This window comes from Hyla sarda, chromosome 2 (genome assembly GCF_029499605.1).
Source record: "Hyla sarda isolate aHylSar1 chromosome 2, aHylSar1.hap1, whole genome shotgun sequence".
Lineage (NCBI taxonomy): Eukaryota > Metazoa > Chordata > Amphibia > Anura > Hylidae > Hyla > Hyla sarda.
Genome location: NC_079190.1, coordinates 193,785,507 through 193,807,181, shown reverse-complemented (window position 1 = coordinate 193,807,181; position 21,675 = coordinate 193,785,507). Strand labels below are relative to the sequence as shown.

Below are 21,675 nucleotides of genomic sequence, written 5' to 3'. Positions count from 1 at the left end.
GATGAAAATATATTACAGCTGCTAAGCTCTAGGCAAACAGCTGTAGTGTTCCTTGCCTTTCTCTCATACCACTCATACCATTGTATTTTATTTCTCTCTGAGCTAAAATCAGACAGGAATGATATCTGGTGAAAGGCTTTCCTCTTATTATTTGTTTCATGATGTAAACACAAAAAAACAAGATAAAAAAAAAATAATGGTAGTTTTAACATTTTCACCACTTCTGGATATCTATACCGCAGAGTTGTCAAGTACTTTCCACAACTGTCACCTCTGTCACCTCATTGATTTTCCTTGTAACATGAATGAATAGTGCTGATAAGTTGCCTGATGAAGGCCCTCAGGTCTGCCATCTTAGTACACCTCTAAGGCCCTGTCTCTGTAATAAGATGCCTGTTAGTTTAAGGTGTCCCTGTTGTTTGCAAAAACTTTTAATAAGATGTAAATAACATTATATGTTTATTTGTAATATGAATTGGTTAGAACTTTTGTACATTTTTTTGGGTGGGAAAATGCTCCCTCCAGCTGTGTGTCTGTTTGCAGGAGACAAAACACAGAAAATAGGGGCAGGAAAAGCAGGGCTCTGTGTAGGTTCCCGGCTTGTCAATCAGTTTGCTGTGGGAATTGGAAGCGAGTCACACAGCCTCAGTACACAGAGCCCTGCTTGTCCTCAGTACACAGAGACCTGCTTGTCCTCAGTGTACAGAGTCCTGCTTGTCCTCAGTGCACAGATCCCTGATTGTCCTCAGTGTACAGAGTCCTGCTTGTCCTCAGTGCACAGATCCCTGCTTGTCCTCAGTATACAGAGCCCTGCTTGTCCTCAGTGTACAGATCCCTGCTTGTCCTCAGTGTACAGAGCCCTGCTTGTCCTCAGTGTACAGAGCCCTGCTTGTCCTCAGTGTACAGAGCCCTGCTTGTCCTCACTGCACAGAGCCCTGCTTGTCCTCACTGCACAGAGCCCTGCTTGTCCTAAATATCATATGTTCCCTAAAATAGTACTGTATCAATAAAAAAGGTGCACTTAAATGTAAAAGTTATGGCTCCCAGAATAAGAAACAAAAATAAATGATTAAAAACTGTTCTATTGTGCAAAACTGGCAAAAAACATTAAAACACTGAATACATTGGGTATCATCGTAATCGTGCTAGCAGAACAAAACAGACAACATTTTCAGCATTACCGTTCTATTTAACAGGAGAGGACAAAATGTTTCCAGTATATTTATTCTTTATGCAAATTATGTCCCTATGCAAAATTTTGACCACAATGCTACAGCGTGAAAATAACCATAGGGAGTATTCAAATGTGCAGGTTTTGTGTTTTTAACATGATTTTAGTAAAAATAACAACATACATAATACACAATTTTACCAAACTGTGGCAAATCACATGTGCTGAAATAAGTGGCGTGTGAACATACTCTTTACAAATAAAATTCTATTTTGAGCACAGCTCAAAATAGAGTGAATAGTAGACTTGGGTTTCATCTAGGACCAACGGATGTCTGCTGTCGCTGCTGTCATCAAACATCATGAAAATGTGCATGCTGGACCAAATTTTACCAGTTTCAGTTTGCAAGTGCGGCAGTGAGTATTAGGAGAATAATAAAGGCAATTTAGAAGTTATTACTAACTATTTACAGTATATTAAGAGTTTAATTATAGTGAACCAATAAAAAAAGCTGAATATACTGTCAATATGTACCAAAAACCAGAGAGGAGTCAGCACACGAGAGTCCCAGCACATATGCCGACCAGCGTGCCAGTGCTTGATTAAGCAAACTCCATTCCACATGAAGACACGGCAACCATGGCGGTATTCAGGGTGAAAAAAGTGGCAAAATATTTATTGCACCAATAAATAGTACAAGCAATGTTTCGGCCTGATGACCTTTCTCAAGCCAATATGTACCAGGTTGTTCCCTTAAAGTTATTTTAAAACACTACTGTGCATACTTTATGGAGAGTATTGTATTGGGTAGTTTTAGTGAATAACCTGTGCTTGTTTTTGCACATATGTACTAAAGTATTTTGTGTGGCCCATAGGGGTAGGACCATTTTATGTGGTATAATAAACATTACAGTTAAATAAGTACTCCATGATGTTTTTATTTTTTATTTTTTTATATAGTGCAGTTTAGGCTATTATTAAATAATACAGTACTGGTTCTTGGGTATGCCTTGTGTATACCTATTTTTGTTGATGTGGTATGCATGGGCTGTCTGACAACTTGATTCCTATTTATGGTTCTCCTTATGCTGTCTTCATCTCACATTATGCCTCTGGCGGGGGCAGAGTCTTATTAGTGCACTTGCACTAGGTACAGCAAATAATAAATCGATGACATAGGAGTTCTGCGCCCTAACTCACACTCTAGAATATCATAAAATACAGCTTCAGTCGGTCCTCTTATTAAGCTTCAGTCTGCAACTGGCTCTCTCTGTCAGCTCTTACAAGCAGTAGAGAAAGAAATCAAGCTGTGGCTCAGATGACATACTAGGAAATATAAGTACAGTAAAGATTAGCATGTAATTCAAGGAAGTTGTATACTCTGCAGCCAATCTCTGTATGGACTAACCTACCATATCACTGCTTTCTTGATCTCTTAGATGGGGGGGGGGGGGGGTCTGAGAGCTGCTAGGTGGGATCTGATATGTGATGATGTAATCTTGTAATTTACTGGAAGTAATCTGTACAGGACTGACCACTTCTTGTTATACATGAAAGCATGTCATTTTTTTAGTGGTAAGGCTGGTGGTCGCATGACCCAGCTGCAATAATGAAATCTATGGATGCATATGCTTAGCTTAAAAAAAAAAATGGCATTATATGGAAAAAAAACTGAGTGCTTCAAAAATTGAAATCTTCAAAGACTATGTTGCTATCTATTGAGTCAGACGGATTCATAGCCTAACTTAAATAACTACTAGAGTATAAGACTAAATTCACACATTGTATAGAATAACACTGCTTTCCTTGACTTTAATCAAGTGGTCAGAATCTGGAATGTTAAAACTGTTTTGTTTTACTACAGAGCATTCTAGGGTTACTAAATCAACGACAGCCACCTAACAAAGGGAAGATGAGACGTATAGAGAGACATGCTCAGGCAATGCTTGTAAACTTGACAAGCTTATTAAAAGAGCTGCCAGACTGTAAGTAGACAAAACCATCAACTTTCACATAAGATCTGCACGTTTCTGCATCTAGACCGGGTGACCTCAAAGCCAACAAGTGAAATTTATATATCTCAATTAGCTCTGGACACTTGACAAATCCTAATAGGATGGGCAATGAGGCTGCCAATATACTGTCAAACAAAGCTTTTCGCCATAAATTCCACCTGATTTTTCAGATGGCTGCTAAAAATGCATTATATTGTATATATATATATATATATATATATATATATATATATATATATATATCTAGATTAGCAGAAAGCTGAAAAAGGTCCTCTGACAGATGAATGAAGTGTTGTGTATTAAAGTGGCTATTACCTAGAAAACATGGGCCTCCACCATTCACTACAGATTGACTGTAATGCACTTTGGTTTAACATTTATGACATCATAGACAACTAAATGGCCTGTGTGCTAAAGGGGACTACATTAATATCAACACAAATGGCCTAATAAAAGATAGTGCAGACAGTTAACCCTTGGAACCAATAGGGTTTCAACTCTATTATTCCTACGCACATTACTGAATTGTAGGTTCAGTATGGAAGAGTCTTGTCTTGCTACAGTATCTTGTGTTGCTGTTTAGAAGGCCAGAAAGTGACTTAGCATCACAAAGCCACATCACTTCAAGTGATAGAAAATAAGGGCCTGTGGACACCATTGGCATCTCCAAAAATTAGACCATATTCTTATGACCCTAGCAATTGACACTCTATCCAGATCACATGCATGAAGTCACACAGCTTTATTGGATGTCAGTGCCTTTCCTGAGAAATAGAAACTCAGTGTAGGCTAGTCATACACATAACATTGCTGTCAAGCATTCAGCCAACAGCTATTTTATAGATTACCCCATACACATGCATGTTAAGACAAGTGTGCATATGGTGTCAATGGTGAAAGGAGAGAAAGCTGCTGCCAGACACCTCTGGTTGTGGCTTATTTTCCTGTGAACAAAAGATTTGAGCTGTTGAAGTTCAACATGCCCAATCTTACTTTTCCCTGCATTTTCCCTGTAGGGAAAGTTAGAGGCCCCCTACACATTAGATGGAGAGAAATCCTCTTGAAATCAAATTTGATAGACACCCATTATTGCTCTGCTTGCTTCTACTCATAGAAATTGTAATTTGTTGAACTTAAAGGGGTACTCCGGTGGAAAACTTTTTTTTCAAATGAATTGGTGCCAAAAGTTAGACAAATTTGTAAATTACTTCTATTAATAAATCTTAATCCTTTCAGTACTTTTTGAAACTGTTAGCTACAGAGGAAAATTTTTTTTTTCTTTTTTGTCTTGTCCACAGTGCTCTCTGCTGACACCTGATGCCCGTGTCAGGAACTGTCCAGAACAGGAGAAAATCCCCATAGCAAATCTATGCTACTCTGGACAGTTCCTGACATGGACAGAGGTGTCAGCAGAAAAGAAATACAAAAAGTAAAGAATTTCCTCTGTAGCATACAGCTGCTAAAAAGTACTAAATGGATTAAGATTTTTTAATAGAAGTAATTTACAAATCGGTTTAACTTTCTGGCAACAGTTCATAAAAAAAAAAAAAAAAAAAAAAAAAATTCCACCGGAGTACCCCTTTAACAACGCAGGATGTATATTTACGTCCGGCGCCGGCTTCCGCGATATGAAGCGGGGTCGCGCTGCGACCCTGCATCACATCGCGTCGGTCCCGGCGCTCATCAACGGCCGGGACCCGCGGCTAATACCACACATCGCCGATCGCGGCAATGTGCGGTATTAACCCTTTAAAAGCGGCGGTCAAAGCTGACCGCCGCTTCTAAAGCGAAAGTATCCCGGCTAGTCAGTCGGGCTGTTTGGGACCGCCACGGTGAAATCGCGGCGTCCCGAACAGCTTGCAGGACACCGGGAGGGCTCTTACCTGCCTCCTCGGTGTCCGATCGACGAATGACTGCTCCGTGCCTGAGATCGAGGAAGGAGCAGTCAAGCGCAGATAACGCTGATCACAGGCGTGTTAATACATGCCAGTGATCAGCATAGGAGATCAGTGTGTGCAGTGTTATAGGTCCCTATGGGACCTATAAAACTGCAAATAAAAGTTTAAAAAAAGTGTCAATAAAGGTCATTTAACCCCTTCCCTAATAAAAGTTTGAATCACCCCCCTTTTCCCATAAAAAAAATAAAACAGTGTAAATAAAAATAAACATATGTGGTATCGCCGCGTGCGTAAATGTCTGAACTATAAAAATATATTGTTAATTAAACCGCACAGTCAATGGCGTACGCGCAAAAAAATTCCAAAGTCCAAAAAAGCGTATTTTGGTCACTTTTTATACCATTAAAAAATTTATAAAAAGTGATCAAAAAGTCAGATCAAAACAAAAAAGTCAGATCACGGCGCAAAAAATGAGCCCTCATACTGCCCTGTACGTGGAAAAATAAAAAAGTTATAGGGGTCAGGAGAGGACATTTTAAAACGTATACATTTTCCTGCATGTAGTTATGATTTTTTCCAGAAGTATGACAAAATCAAACCTATATAAGTAGGGTATCATTTTAACCGTATGGACCTACAGAATAATGATAAGTTGTCATTTTTACTGAAATATGCACTGCGTAGAAACGGAAGCCCCCAAAAGTTACAAAATGGCGTTTTTTCTTCGATTTTGTCGCACAATGATTTTTTTTTCCGTTTCGTCGTGAATTTTTGGGTAAAATGACTAATGTCACTGCAAAGAATGAATTGGTGACGCAAAAAATAAGCCATATACTGGATTTTTAGGTGGAAAATTGAAAGGGTAATGATTTTTAAAAGGTAAGGAGGAAAAAACGAAAGTGCAAAAACGTAAAAACCCTGAGTCCTTAAGGGGTTAAAGAGATATTTTCATTAAACTTTCTATTATCTATCCAAAGAACTGGGGAGAAGCTAATTGGGGGGTTATTCTGCTGGGACCCCCCACAGAGTCTGAGAATGAGGCCATAATATATCCGGAAGCCAATACTCCATTGCACTCTGTCAGAATTTGCAGACCATTGGGAGTCCCACCATTCAGCTTGTTATTCCCTATCCTTTGGATTCAGGATAACAATCTAATATGGGAATATCACTTTAACCCCTTAAGGACTCAGCCCATTTTGGCCTTAAGAACTCAGCAAATTTTATTTTTACGTTTTAGTTTTTTCCTTCTTGCCTTCTAAAAATCATAACTCTTTTATATTTTCATCCACAGATGAGTATGAGGGCTTGTTCTTTGCACGACCAGTTGTCCTTTGTAATGACATCAATCATTGTACCATAAAATGTATGGCGCAACCAAAAAATACTATTTGTGTGGGGAAATTGAAAATAAAATCGCAATTTTGCAAATTTTGATAACAGCCGGGACCCGCCACGCATGACCCGAGCATCGGTCTGATGCCCGTGGTCATGTACAGGAGGTAAATGTATGTCCCGTTGCGTTAAGTACCACCGCACCAGAACGTACATTTACGTCCTGTGTCGTCGTTAAGGGGTTAAAGGGGAACGCCACTCCTTAACATCTTATCCCCTTTCCAAAGGATAGGGAATAAGATGTCTTATCGCCACCTCACCACATCCCCCCCGAGATCTCCAGCGCGGCACCCCAGTCATCCGGTGTACGAAGCGAACTCTGCTCCTTGCTGGATGACGGGCGACCACAGCTGTCATACCCGCGCCATTCTTGTCTATGGAAGGAGGCAATACGACTATTTAATAGCTCCAAGCTTCCAATTTCAGAACGCTGCAGTGTCTGCCCGGAGATCGCAGGGGGATAGGGGATAAGATGTCTAGGAGCAGAGTAACCCTTTAAGTCAAACAATGCTAGAGTGAGATGCATTAAATATATTATGAGAAATTGACTCATCTTTTGTTGTCCATGTGCCTTAGAACTAAAATCTGAATCTGAAATTTTTCAGTTTTTGAAGAATGAGATCTAAGTATGTGTAAAGAACTGTTCCATGCTCCCTGGTTAGAATATGTATGTCAAAGCCTGTACTTAAAATCCAAACCTGACTGATAGCCTAACATTACACACCTGAAGACGTACACTTTTCGTACGCTTTCATTTCTTGAGATTAGGATTCTAATGAAAATGTAGCACTATAGCTGAAAAATCCAATCTGTTACATATCTTTTAACTGTAGCAATATTGTCTCTTCTACCTTTATCTGTGACACCTACTGATAATATTTTCTTTACAGCTGGTACACAGATACATCCATCTGACTTCTGTAATCTAATCCATCCTAAAAGAGGAAATGGAAACAGCTGGCCTTCTTTTCTAATAAATCATGGCTGTAGAGCTGGCATACATTACATCTACTTATTTCTGGGTAAATCTAGTAATGCCCCTGTGAATGTGTAATGAAATATCTTGTATTTCTGGTCCATTTGTATTATATGGGGATTGTAATTACATTGTCATTGGTCTGACTTTTCTTTTCTGCATTTTAATTACTAAATAACACTAAACAGCCGGTGAGCGCAAACATCTTTATCTCTAGCAGGAAGTAGGTGAGGGGTTTATATGGGCAACATGTGATAAGCAGCTGCATAGCAAATATTCCTTCAAAATCCATATCCGGAAATAATGCTTCCTATGTTCATGTCAAGGGTGAGTAAATCATATAGAGTACAGGGGTGTGGAACTAATGCCAGGATGCTGTCGTCCTGCGCAGCTCGCTATAGGCTGCAGCGCACAGCTGCAATCTATAGGAGTTTAGTTACAGGTTATCAATTGATTTGCCCTTATATGTGAATTCCTCAGGCATTTAGCCCTGCTTGCCCGAAGCAGAGCTAAATGCCTGAAGAATTCACCTGCCCAGCGCCCGAAACTGCATGTCCCGCGCGTTGGGCGATACAATTTCCACATCCCTACAGTATACGTACACACTGCCATATGTAAAACAAATGCAATTTTCATACTAAGCCTATGTACCCCCTGGTTAGGAGCAAAAAAGTGAAAAAAAACCTTTTTTTTTTTTAACACTTTTTTTTTTTTTAACTACATCTATGATTTGTTTTAGAAATGAAGAAAAACATTTTTCTTCTATATATAACTAGTATAGTCCCTCCAGTTGTTTGGGAACAGTATACATTTTTGGGCCTAAAACTATATACAGATGTTAAAGGGGTACTCTTCCAGGACCTATCAGCTGCTGTAGGCTCCAAAGGAAGTTGTGTAGTTCTTTACAGTCTGATCACAGTGCTCTCTGCGGCCACTTCTGTCCATTTCAGTAACTGTCCAGAGCAGGAGAGGTTTTCTTTGGGGATTTTCTTCTGCTGTGGACAGTTCCTGTGTAAAACCAATGATGAATTGATGATAAAGGACACTCTTTTGACCTCTGACCATGGACTTGTATGAACGTTGGGACTATGCAGATGTGAATGTACCCTTAGAGTATCATGGATATGGTTATAAGTGTATAGATATATAGTAAAGAACACAAAAAATTCAATAGCTCTTGCAAAAGATGTGCATAAATTGATTGTAAGGGTCAGATGTACACAGAAATACATTTCATTTCAAATACATTTCTACAAAATTGATGCAACTATTTCCTATAGTCAAGATATATTATTTTAATGAATTTGGAAATATATTTTGTGAGTTGGTTATTTTTAGCAATAGATTAAAGTGGCAGTGACATGGAAATTTTACCATAAATGAAGGGCTTATTATATTATGTTCCTAAAGTAATGTGTCTGCAAAACTGCTACTCTGATAAATGCACAGAAATGAAGACAAATAAAAGCCTTGTCTTATGTTCCTGATGGCAACAACGATGTTCCAAAAAGCACTTTTAGAGGCAATGTTTCTCATTGAGGAGAGCATAAATGCCTTTAGAAGCTTATGTCAGCTCTCTGATGCCACATTTTTTAAGTAGCTTTCCCTTCAAGTCAGTGTCTAACTCCAATAAGAAGCCTTAAAACATGACTAGGAATGTAAAGTCAGATAACTTTACAGAAGGAAAGTTTACTTATCTGTAGACAGCTGTTTCAGAATTATTGCCCCTTGTCAGTACAGAGGAAGAAGGATTTGCAAAGCAGCTTTCTAATGACACATTTGCAAAATAGGTTTACCTTCAAGTCATTGTCTGACTGAAATAAAAGCCTTAGAACATGATATGGAATGTACAACAAGCTTTCCAAAATGTGAGTTTACCCTTCTGTATACAACTGTTTCAGAGTTATTGTCCTCTGTCAATACAGAACAGGGTGCTGGCTGGCTGCAGAGAGGACTTTTGCCATGGGACCAAAGGGATGTTTCACCTAGAGGAGAGCATCATTAAAACATGTGGTTATTTATATGTCATTCATGTTCTACTGGGAATTTTGGGAGTAAGGTATCATTTTTAGCTATAAAGAAAGGCAGCCAGTCAATACCCTTCACTGTAGTGATGCTATCTGTAGATAGGTAATTCTGGAGAGTTGTCTGCTTGGCTTACATCCACAGTCATGTTCTAGAGGGTGGTATTAGTGAGCTGCTTTGCATATCTCTCTTCACAAATAGCGGCAGATTTAGTAAACTTTGGTAGATTAGATGTCAGTCTTCAGCTAAAGCCATTGAAGTAAGCTGGTACAAATTTATTAATAAGCACAGGCCATTTCCTTTTTTTTTTTCTAGCTGGGCATTTTAAGGAGAGGGTGGGATTTCTCCTTTTTCTCTCATAATTTTTTTTTTTTTTTTGCTAAGGTACTATAATGCATATCATTGCAATATTTAATCTGCTTCTGATGGATATTGTTGACTCTTGTATTATCTTAGTCACAACCACTTTTAGTTTATTCTATTCTGAAACTGTTATAAAATCTTAAAAAAAGGCTTCTTAATAATTTTGTCCCATGCTCCCTCCTACTTAGCTTCCTCACCCGCTTTTTGCAATTTTTTTTTTTTTTTTTTTTACCCCCAAAGTGTTTTTTACTGAGACAGAAAGAAATCTTGTCTGGTTGCATTTTTTAAAAGATATATATATATATATATATATATATATATATATATATATATATGATCAAAGGCATAGAGGTGGCTACTATTAGCAAGGTGCAGTGGTCTAAGGATTGTGGAATAATGGTATAGCACATAAGAAGGCCAATAAAAATAAATGGTGCAGCGGAGATGCTAGGATAAACAAAAGAATCGCAGCTTCAATAGAGGAGGTAAAAAGCAACAAGAAATTATATCCGCACTCACCGCGACCAAGAGCTCCTACATGGAGATGCCTCCTATCCCGTCCTCCTATCTCAACCTCCTATCCCAACCTCCTATCCAGACCTCCTATCCTGTCCTCATATCCCGACCTCCTATCCCGACCTCATATCTCGACCTCCTACCCATCCTCCTATCTCGACCTCCTATCCCGACCTCCTATCCAGACCTCCTATCCCGTCCTCCTATCCCGACCTCCTTTCCTGTCCTCATATCTTGACCTCCTATCTTGACCTCCTATCCGGTCCTCCTATCTCGACCTCCTATCCCAACCTCCTATCCCGTCCTCATATCGCGTCCTCCTATCTTGTCCTCCTATCTTGTCCTCCTATTCCGACCTCCTATCCCGACCTCCTATCCCAACCTCATATCTCATCCTCATATCCCGTCCTCCTATCCCGACCTCCCATCCCGTCCTCATATCCCGACTCATAATATGTGTACCACGTAATGAAATAGCTCCAGCCTAACGGAAATTATATGGGAACATACATTTCCTATTGATTTGCATGGGACTTAAAAAAAAACCTGACCCTCACAAATGGGCGTAGTTAAGGGTTAAATTAACTATCCTATATTTTAAGTAACATGTGACCAAGTATTATCGAAATATCTCCAGACGTTTGGAAGTTATGCAGTAACATATATTTCCTATTGACTTGCATGGGACTTTAACCCCTTAAGGACCGGGGGTTTTTCCGTTTTTGCATTTTCGTTTTTTGCTCCTTGCCTTTAAAATATCATAACTCTTTCAATTTTGAACCTAAAAATCCATATGATGGCTTATTTTTTGCGCCACCAATTCTACTTTGTAATGAGATCAGTCATTTTGCCCAAAAATCTATGGTGAAACGGAAAAAAAAATCATTGTGCGACAAATTTGAAAAAAAAACGCTGTTTTGTAACTTTTGGGGGCTTCCGTTTCTATGTAGTACATTTTTCGGTAAAAATGACACCTTATCTTTATTCTGTAGGTCCAAACGATTAAAATGATACCCTACTTATATAGGTTTGATTTTGTCAGACTTCTAGAAAAAATCATAACTACATGCAGGAAAATTAATACGTTTAAAATTGTCATCTTCTGACCCCTATAACTTTTTTATTTTTCCGTGTATGGGGCGGTATGAGGGCTCATTTTCTGCGCCGTGATCTGAAGTTTTTAACGGTACCATTTTTACATTGATAGGACTTATTGATCGCTTTTTATTAATTTTTAAATTATATAAAAAGTGACCAAAAATGCACTATTTTGGACTTTGGAATTTTTTTGCGCGCACGCAATTGACCGAGCAGTTTAATTAATGATATATTTTTATAATTCGGACATTTCCACACGCGGTGATACTATATATGTTTATTTTTATTAACACTGTGTTTTTTTTTATTGGAAAAGGGGGGTGATTCAAACTTTTAATAGGGGAGGAGTTAAATGATCTTTATTCACTTTTTTTTTGCAGTGTTATAGGTCCCATAGGGACCTATAACACTGCACACACTGATCTTCATCATTGATCACTGGTTTCTCATAGGAAACCAGTGATCAACGATTCTGCCGCATGACTGCTCATGCCTGGATCTCAGGCACTGAGCAGTCATTCGGCGATCGGACAGCGAGGAGGCAGGTAGGGGCCCTCCCGCTTTCCTGTAAGCTGTTCGGGATGCCGCGATTTCGCCGCGGCTATCCCGAACAGCCCACTGAGCTAGCCGGCAACTTTTGCTTTCGGTTTTAGCCGCGTGGCTCAGCTCTGAGTGCGCGGCTAAAGGGTTAATAGTGCGCGGCGATCGGCGCTGCACACTATTAGAGACGGGTCCCGGCTTCACTATGACACCGGGCCCGCCGTGGTATAATATTACTGTGTAACCCCGCGTTATATCAGGAGAGCAGGACCAAGGACGTACCGGTACGTCCTTGGTCCTTAAGGGGTTAAACATAAGCCCCACCCCTGGCAAATGGGGGTGAGTAAGGGTTAAATTACCTATCCTATGTTTGTTGTTGACATATAAGTAACATGTGTGCCAAGTTTCATGTTAATATCTTTAGCCGTTTGAAAGTTTTTGTGGAACATAAATACATACATACATACATACATACATACACACACACACACACACACGTTGAGTTTTATATATATAGATATAATTTAAATGTGTTAGTCTGCTGCTTCTTAAAAAGTAAATTGATTTGACTTATACTTTACTAGAAAGAAAGTGATAGGGGCTTGTAGTTGTTAAAAATAAGAACAGACAATTTATGTGTTATGTGTGTGGTGTAACCGAAATGAAAATGCCAAAATATATGTATTCTATAAGCATTACAGAATGTGTTGCTTTGATCACAAAGAGATGAAATTCCTGATGTGTTGTGGTAATTTATCGCATCCCCACATGTTTTCATTATGTGCTGGCAGCGTTATGGATATTAAGTTTAGAGATTCCATATGTTAGAATGTATTATTTAAAAGGGTCAGCTAAAAATGGGTTCTTAATCCACAGAGTGCTGTCTTGACTGCTTATGCACAACCATTGAAATTTCATTCGGATTCAAATTTGAGAATAAATATTAAATATGAGACAGTCAAACTTATCGGACATGATCTGGTCTTTTCTGATAATAAATTTAAATGACTAAGTTTACTATCAGAAAGTGATACTGTTCTGTAAAATTGTATGTGGTGGCTATGGGATGCAATGATTATTTTTTTTTTTTAAGAGCCGAGTCAAGTGCTCTCTATCACCCAAAGTGCAAGAAAAAGTGCAAACGTGTCACACTAAAAAAAAATGTGCACAGAGGATGCGGTCTATCGCTAAGCCCTTCTTCAACAGGAGAGAAGCCCCCCAACAAACCTACCTTTCACCTCCGGGCCAAAAGGCATCTGCAAGGATCCAGGTTCGATGCCCCTTTTCGCTGAAGCTACTTAGGGGCCGCAAATGCACCTGGCTTCAACCTAGGCGTTAGCCAAGGTATCAGCCGAGGAGCCGTGTACTGATGGTATCTTAACCTAAGTCAAGATGCCCAGGGGTTGCAGGGAGGTGAGGAACCTGATGGCCACACACACCTCCCGTAGACTGCCAGAAGGGAAGAGCTACTGCATCCTGACAAATCCTGTGTACAAATAAAACACGCAAAGTGGCACAGTGGTATACAAAAATGATAAATAAGTGAATGAGTTCAGATATACTGCCCAGTCATCTGGCCGGATCTATAAAAATTTCCCTGATCCTAGCCAGAAGGCCGGAATACCAAGGGTGAGTGCCAAAGGTGAAGAGTATATGGTGCAGTGCGTTCACTCAGTGAGCACTCTTTAACACCCAGTAAGTTTCGGCACCTCAGGGTCACCACTCCCCGAGACACAAAAGTACCTCGGATCTACACCCCCCAACCTCATGGCGAGACCCGGCGGAAAACAGGTCACATCAGGGCAGCCGTTGAGCTGGTTTCGTGGCACCAGCCACGGGAACACCTGCTCCTCCATGAAGCATCCATCCTACATCAATGGCAGAGACTAAACTACTGATAAGAACAGATACTACACTTTATCTTAGCCAAAAGGTCGAGAAGCAATGTGATGAGGGTTATGCTAGGAAAAGTAGTACCTGATGTATATGTCACATGGCAGAATGGCAACTAATTCATTGTTTCTCTATGACCCCACACCTTTTGTCAGTTAAGTTGATCCCACATGCAAAGTGGAGGAATGAGACACTGGATTCTGTGAAACAACTGTTACAATATAATAGAGTTGATTTAGATAGGCTTTGATTGTTAAAGCTTTTTGTAGCCAGAAGAATGGATATTTGGTCACTGTCCATTTAATTAGTGCTTTTAATTTAGAAATCTTGAGGTGCTTCTTAGCACATGTACATCTAATGACTAATGCAGATATAAGTATATGTTCTCTGGTTTTCAGGTTCTTCGTCCAAAGTTACTGAAACTATTCATGAGGATATTCACAGGTCAGTTCACTATGAAAAATGTAGGCTTCCCTTTACACACCCAGTGTTGGCTTCTGCGTCATGACAACAAAATGTGCATCTAGGGAAGTCTTCCTGATGTGGCAAACAGATAGCCCTGACTGGTATCAGTGTAATTCAGAGAGGCCCATGCTCACCATTCACCTCTAAAATGAAGATAAAGTCCTCCCTCTTGGAGACAGGAATCTTGCAGAATGTTATCCTCACAGGGATAACAGAACAGGAGCATGAACAGTGACTTAATTGTAAACAAGATGGTTAAGACATGTAACCAGCAGAGCTAGGAGATACATATATGGCACTGGCTTAGCTAAGACCCAAACTGGTTCTAACAAATTTAGGCCCTCCCCTTCTATTGAGATAGAGAAGATAGAATGGGGACTTCTAATGCAAATATTGGTTGGAGTATCATGTGACTAGAGCATCATTCTTCTGTATACAATAATCGAAGAATATTAACCCTTTACATTCTTGTTATCTCAGTCTACGCAAAAAAATGTGCAGTGCACATAAATACTTTTTCTAAATCCTCAAGCACCTCATACAATTTGGCTCTCCTCATGCTAGGAACAGGTTCAACTACCCCCCCCCCCCCTCCCATGCAGTCTCTAAGGGAGCATCAGAGACAGCCAAGTCCAGCGGACCCCCTGTGGATAGGGGATAAGGGGTATGTTGTGGATAGAGGAAAAGTGTTAAAATGCTGGAGTACCCCTTTAAGTCACCAACTGATCTTTAGTCTACAATGTTAGATCTCTTTGCTCCAATAAATATCTGAAAAGAATTATGAATAAAATTATGCCTGCTCTTATACTGGCCTAGGCTAAAGGAGAGAGGAAAACTAAGGGAAAAAAAACAATTGCTAAGGTACAATTTCTATTTCTGTCTCCTTTAAATGGGCTTGGGTAAGTGGTTTATGGAAACAGCTTTGGGTCATTTAGAATTAGGGATGTCCCGATACCATATTTTTAAGACCGAGTACGAGTACCGATACTTTAATTCTAGTACTCGCTGATACCAATTACAGGTACTTTTATTTTAAAAGGGAATCTGACACCGGTTTCTGGCGCTGCTTACCATGCTGATATGTGGGTTCCTTGTTGTGTACAATGCCGACGGCTGCTATAGTAGGAGCTAAGATTTCTCTCTTCTCCATTGGACAGAACAGGGAATTTGAATTGGCGGCAAGACCTATGACCACATGGTGAGCAGCAGTAGAAACTGAGTCACCTGCACTATCTACCTATAAATTCAAGTTAGTGCAGGTGACTCTGCTGTAAGATTGTCTTTAATAATAGGTAGTATCCCCTTGCAGACATTAGCAGCAGCCCCCCCCCCCCCCCGGCAGTCATTAGTAGCAGCCCCCCCTGTAAACAGCAGCCCCCCTGTAGACAGCAGCCCCCCCTGTAGACTGCAGCCCCTCCCCTTGTAGACATTGGTAGCAGCCCCCCTGTAGACCACAGCCCCCCTTTAGACAGTGGGCCCCCAGTTAAACAGCAGCAGGCCCCCCCTTTAGACAGCAGCAGGGCCCCCCGTTTAGACAGCAGCAGGGCCCCCCATTTAAACAGCAGCAGGGCCCCCCCATTTGAAAAGCAGCAGCAGGGCTCCCCGTTTGGACAGCAGCAGCAGGGCCCCCCCTTTAGACAGCAGCAGGGCCCCCCCTTTAGACAGCAGCAGGGCCCCCCCTTTAGACAGCAGCAGCAGGGCCCCCCGTTTAGACAGCAGGAGCAGGGCCCCCTGTTTAGACAGCAGCCCCCCCTGTAGACACCAGGGCCCCCCTTTAGAGAGCAGCAGGCCCTCCTGTAGACATTATTAGCACCCCCCCTCCTTGCAGACAGCTCACCTGCGGCTGTGCTCTGTCGGGTGCTGCTGCTCCACTGCCCCGTTCTCCCGTCCGCATCATGGCGTCCTATGGAGGAGCATGTGACATATACATCACTCTGCTTCCTCTGTAGCGTTAAACTGGGCGCAGGGGAGGAGGTGGACTGATGTGTGTGTCACATGCTCCTCCATGGCACACTATGATGCGGACGGGAGGATGGGAGAATGGGGCAGCGGAGCAGCAGCAGGTATCGGACATGGTATCGGGGACATTAAACGAGTCCCCGATGCCATGCAAATGGCTAGAATCGGCCCTGATACCAATACTAGTATCGGTATCGGGACATCCCTATTTAGAATTCTAAGATATGTACATTTATAGAAATGATAGAGCAATTACATTTATTTACCTGAACATTTGGACACTTGCACACTTGTTTAACCCAGGAGCATAGATAGGGCATGTTTCCTGGGTGCTAAATAGGGTCACCAACAAATACCTTAGCAGAACTACAGTAGAGAAGTAAATCAAGTATTTTCCCTGGTGAAAAGAAGCCTAGCTATAATTTTGGCTTAACCAGCTAGTGGAATTCACGTAGCTTATTAAACAGGATTGTCTGATAAAGACAACCCCTTTAGAGTTTTTGTTTATCTTTTCCAGCTTTTAGCCTTAAATATGCTTTCCATTCAATTAACATTATTTCTTTAAAAACAGCTCAGAATGTTGTAAAATACAGATGTAACCAGTCTCATCTTGGTCCCTGGAAATTGTACGGCATTTTACAAAACTAAGTTTAACATTACTCCTCAATTACTGACCTTCTCTTGATCCTTGACAACACACACTCAAGATACCCATGTCTACATCTGTAATAAAAGAAGAAACGTTTACCCTTCCAATCTACCCCAGTCCCATTGCGATACCTCCCAGAATCCCTTCTGGTCATATGGCTGTTGTGGCCAGAACAAAAAAGGAGGTGAGCAATCCTGACCTGAGCCCATAGGAGAATCCCATGGTGGACTAGCCCTACTCCAGTAACATGGTACATAATTAGTTTTATAGTAGGCTGTGTACAACATGTATATAGTCTATATATATTTGTCACTATTTTAAAGCAGCAGGTATGTTGAAGTCTGCTATTGTTCTTTTCAACTCAGCAGGAACAATCTGTCTTTCACTTTTAATGCCATGTCAAAGGGCATGAAACCTCTGCTGCTGAAAGGTAACAACTTTCACAGCAATAGCTTTTAAATTTGCAATTTATGGAGTGAAGTTTTGTGACTGCAACAATTTTGTTGTCTAAATGGATATAAAACATTTAGATAAATGTTCTTATTTCCATCACAAATCTAGATGAAAACAGAAATGAAAGCTTTCTCATGTATGATGCTTTTCATAACTGATACTTTCAATCACTTCAAGTGCTCCTGTGATCCACCAACATTTCAGGATGTATCCAACAATGTATCAAGCATAACTACCGCAATCACACAATCTAAGTTTACCCTACCAAGATTAATTTGCTACTAGTATGGAGTGAAGAGTGTGCAATCTCCACGAATAAATAATCACTTATAGGAACAGAAGCTTATAAGAGGTGAAATCTGGTTGCCGAGTGGAAAACCAACTGGCCATACAGACATACTTTAGGCTGATACACATCTATGACCATGCACAGACATGGAGCATATGAGGCAAAAAACGAAGAAAACTCTTTTTGTGTAGACTTTCGCGGACATTTATCATCGTTGCTTTGGTAAGCAAGTTCTGTAGTCATTTTTTTCTTGCATTTTTTTTTGCTTATGTATGACATATTTATCATACTATCACAGAGGGTTGATAAATTTGGCTTACATGAGCAAAAACCAATAAATCACTTTTAAATACCATTTTTTTAGCACACATAAGTAAAAACCAAATAATTACTACAGAACACCACTTTGCAGCAATATCTATCTATCTATCTATCTATCTATCTATCTATCTATCTATATATATATATGTGTGTGTGTGTGTGTGTGTATTTATTACATTTTTTTTACCACAGATTTTTCTACCTAAATGTACTTACTCATCTTTTTTTTGTTACTTCTTATTTCAGATCCGTGTATCCTGTGGACTCCTTCGCATTCGGTGGACTACTTCGATGACCAGTGTTTTTCTTTGATCGATATTAATAAAACGGTTAACGAGGGCTTGTGGGGGGGGGAGTGTTTTTTTGTAATAAAAAAACCTGTTTCTAACTTTACTTGACAGGATTAGTAGTAGAAGTTGTCTTATAGACGAAGTCCATTACTAAGCCGGGCTTAGCGTTAGCCACAAAAACAGCTAGCAGTAACCCCCAATTATTACCCCGATACCCATGGCCACAGTGGTGCCGGGAAGAGCCGGTATCAACAGGCCTGGAGCGTCAAAAATGGCGCTCCTGGGCCTAGGCGGTAACCGGCTGGCGTTATTTAGGCTGGGGAGGGCCAGTAACAATGGTCCTCGCCCACCCTGGGAACGTCAGGCTGTTGCTGTTTGGTTGGTATTTGGCTGAGAATAAAAATAGGGGGGACCCTATGCGTTTTTTAAAAATATTTAATTATTTATTTGAAAAAAACAAAACGCATAGGGTACCCTATGCCAACCAAATACCAACCAAACAGCAACAGCCTGACATTACCAGGGTGGGCGAGGACCATTGTTACTGGCCCTCCCCAGCCTAAATAACGCCAGCCTGTGACCGCCTAGGCCCAGGAGCGCCATTTTTGACGCTCCGGGCCTGTTGGTACCGTCTCTTCCCGGCACCCCTGTGGCGTTGGGTACTGGGGTAATAATTGGGGGTTAGCGCTAGCTGTTTTTGTGGCTAACGCTAAGCCCGGCTTAGTAATGGACTCCGTCTATAAGACAGCTTCCACTATTAAGCCTGTCAAGTAAAGTAAGGAAAAAACACAAAAGGTTTAAAAAAAATTTTTATTACAAAAAACACTTCCCCACAAGCCCTCGTTAACCATTTTATTAAAATCAAACAAAGAAAAACGCTGGTCATCAAAGTAGTCCACCGAATCCGAAGGAGTCCACAGGATACACGGATCTGAAATGAGAAGAGAAAAAAAAACACAAAAAATGGGTTAGTGCATTTATTATCACCTGCTCGCACATCTCCCGCCCCGCACGACTACAACTTCCAGCATGCCCTTACAGTAAGGACATGCTGGGAGTTGTAGTTGTGTGGTGCAGGAGATGTGTGGGCAAGTGACAAGCTTGTACCCTGCCCCCAGCTGCAGGACTACAACTCCCAGCATGCCCTTACAGTAAGGACATGCTGGGAGTTGTAGTCCTGCAGCTGGGGGCAGGGGACAAGCTTGTCATTTGCCTGCACAACTACAACTCCGAGCATGTCCTTACAGTAAGGGCATGCTGGGAGTTGTAGTCCTGCATAGAGAGACACACAGAGAGACACACACACAGTCAGAGAGACACACAACACACTCACAGACACACACAGACAGAGAGTCACACACAGTCACACAAACAGTCACACACACAGAGTCACACAAAGAGTCACACATACATAGTCACACACACACACACACACACACAGAGTCACACACACACAGTCACACACAGACAGTCACACACAGACAGAGACACACAGACAGAGTTAGAGACAGACAGAGAGACAGACACACACTACGGGCGCCCTGCGAGTGATGTCACTGACGGAGGGACGTCAGGCCGGCGCAACCGAAGACGTGGGAGCGGAGGCCGCCGCAACCGAAGACGTGAGAGCAAAGGCGGGCACAGTGCAGGTGAAGGCCACAGGGGGGGGGGGAGGATTTGGGTGTTACGGACAGGCCCAGCGGAAATGTAGGCGGCAGTAGCTTTTCCTGCTCCATGTTGGAGCTGGAGTAAATATAGTCAATTTTTACGGCCATTGCAACATTTTATTGCGCAGCTGCGACTGTCGCAGTTAATAAATACCTGAATAAAGCAAATCCATTTTGAAAAATTTACTACATATGCAAGTTAGAATTTTCTTGCTTTTCTTGTTCTTCACGCAAATTGTCGCACGAAAACACACGTAGTCACAGTTGCAACAATTTTGCGACAATTATAGTAAAGAAAACCTGACTAAACCCCTTGATAAATGTCCCACTTTGTGATTAAAGGGACAATTCAATAGTAGAGGGAGCAGGCTTGCTTGTATGTGGTAGCATGTGCAACCACCTGAAGAAGACTAGGTCTCTGCTGTAGTCACTAATAATATCCGTGAGAGAATGAAAAAAATAAAATGATTGATCAGGATCAATATAAACATTTTCTTTTTTAATCTGAACCATATAAAAATTGCAATTTCCCCATTACTACTAGGAAATACTCTTTTTAACAAGCCCTGCTCCTTTATTGGGTATATAAGTCAAGCGTCATGGAAGTTACTTTACTGGAGTTAGGGTGCATGCACACTACGTTTCTTAAGATACAAAACCGTATACAGCTGGGGAGAGGGGGGCGGAGAGTCGGGGACGGGGCAACCACACGCTGCCATATGCGGTCCTGTATCTAATGTATTTCAATGAGCGACCGGAGTGATACGCTGCCTCCGGTCGGCTCCGTTTTGGCCCGTATACGGTTTCCAGACCGGACCTACAAACGTAGTCAACAGCGTTTTTAGGTCCGGTCGGGAAACCGTATACGGGGCAAAACGGAGCCAACCGGAGGCAGCGTATCACTCCAGTCGCTCATTGAAATATATTAGTTATGGGACCGCATACGGCAGCGTGCAGTTGCCCCGCCCCCGACTCTCCGCCCCCTCTCCCCAGCCGTATACGGTCCCGTATCTTAAGAAACATAGTGTGCATGCACCCTTACAAATGTTGCAGTCAGCTCCATACTGGATACAAAGCTGCAGACCTGGTCAGATAGGTGCTAGGGAGACATAACAAACCATACCTTTACTTTTGCAGATGGACGTTTGAAGAGGTATAAAATTGTCTTTTGTCTTAGTAGCTCAAGTGAACTAAAGGGGACGCCATGGTGGAAGCTGAGCCCTGTACATCAATCATGTAATGCAGGGAAGGGTGAGGGAGGGAGAAGTTGTGCTGCTGTGGCTTGGCACTGCCTCTATTACAATAGAACTGTGAAGATAAAAGACAACTTCATATCTCTACAAACAACCATTTGCAAAAATAAGGGTATGGTTTGTTATATCTCCCTATCATCTAATATTATCTGTCTGTATCTTGTACAAAGGTGACAGATTCCCTTCAAGGAGATCTTAGTCATCTGGAGGTAAGGCTAACAGGGCTCATGAATGAAAAGTAACATAGACAAAAACCAGAGGTGTAGCCTATAGCAACAAATCTGCTCAATGCTTTAATTTCAAGAGGTGAATTGAAAATAAATACTTAAATCTGATTGGTTGTCATAGGAAAAACCTTTAGGTGTTGGCTCCACCTCAGGTGTGACTAATATTAATCTGCCTGGTCAACTTTAAATAAGAAAAAGGCATCCTGATATTC

At 41.2% G+C, this 21,675-nt stretch overlaps 1 protein-coding gene and 1 non-coding gene across 6 annotated transcripts in view; both read right to left on the bottom strand.

The window, feature by feature from the left end:
• The window catches only part of ST6GAL2 (ST6 beta-galactoside alpha-2,6-sialyltransferase 2), a 155,465-nt gene that overhangs the window by 51,347 nt on the left and 82,443 nt on the right, over positions 1-21,675 (bottom strand). The gene's annotated exons all lie outside the window — the stretch shown is intronic.
• On the bottom strand, positions 13,759-13,943 carry LOC130359860 (U2 spliceosomal RNA). The gene has a single exon (XR_008890487.1). It is a non-coding gene; the product is annotated as a U2 spliceosomal RNA (small nuclear RNA).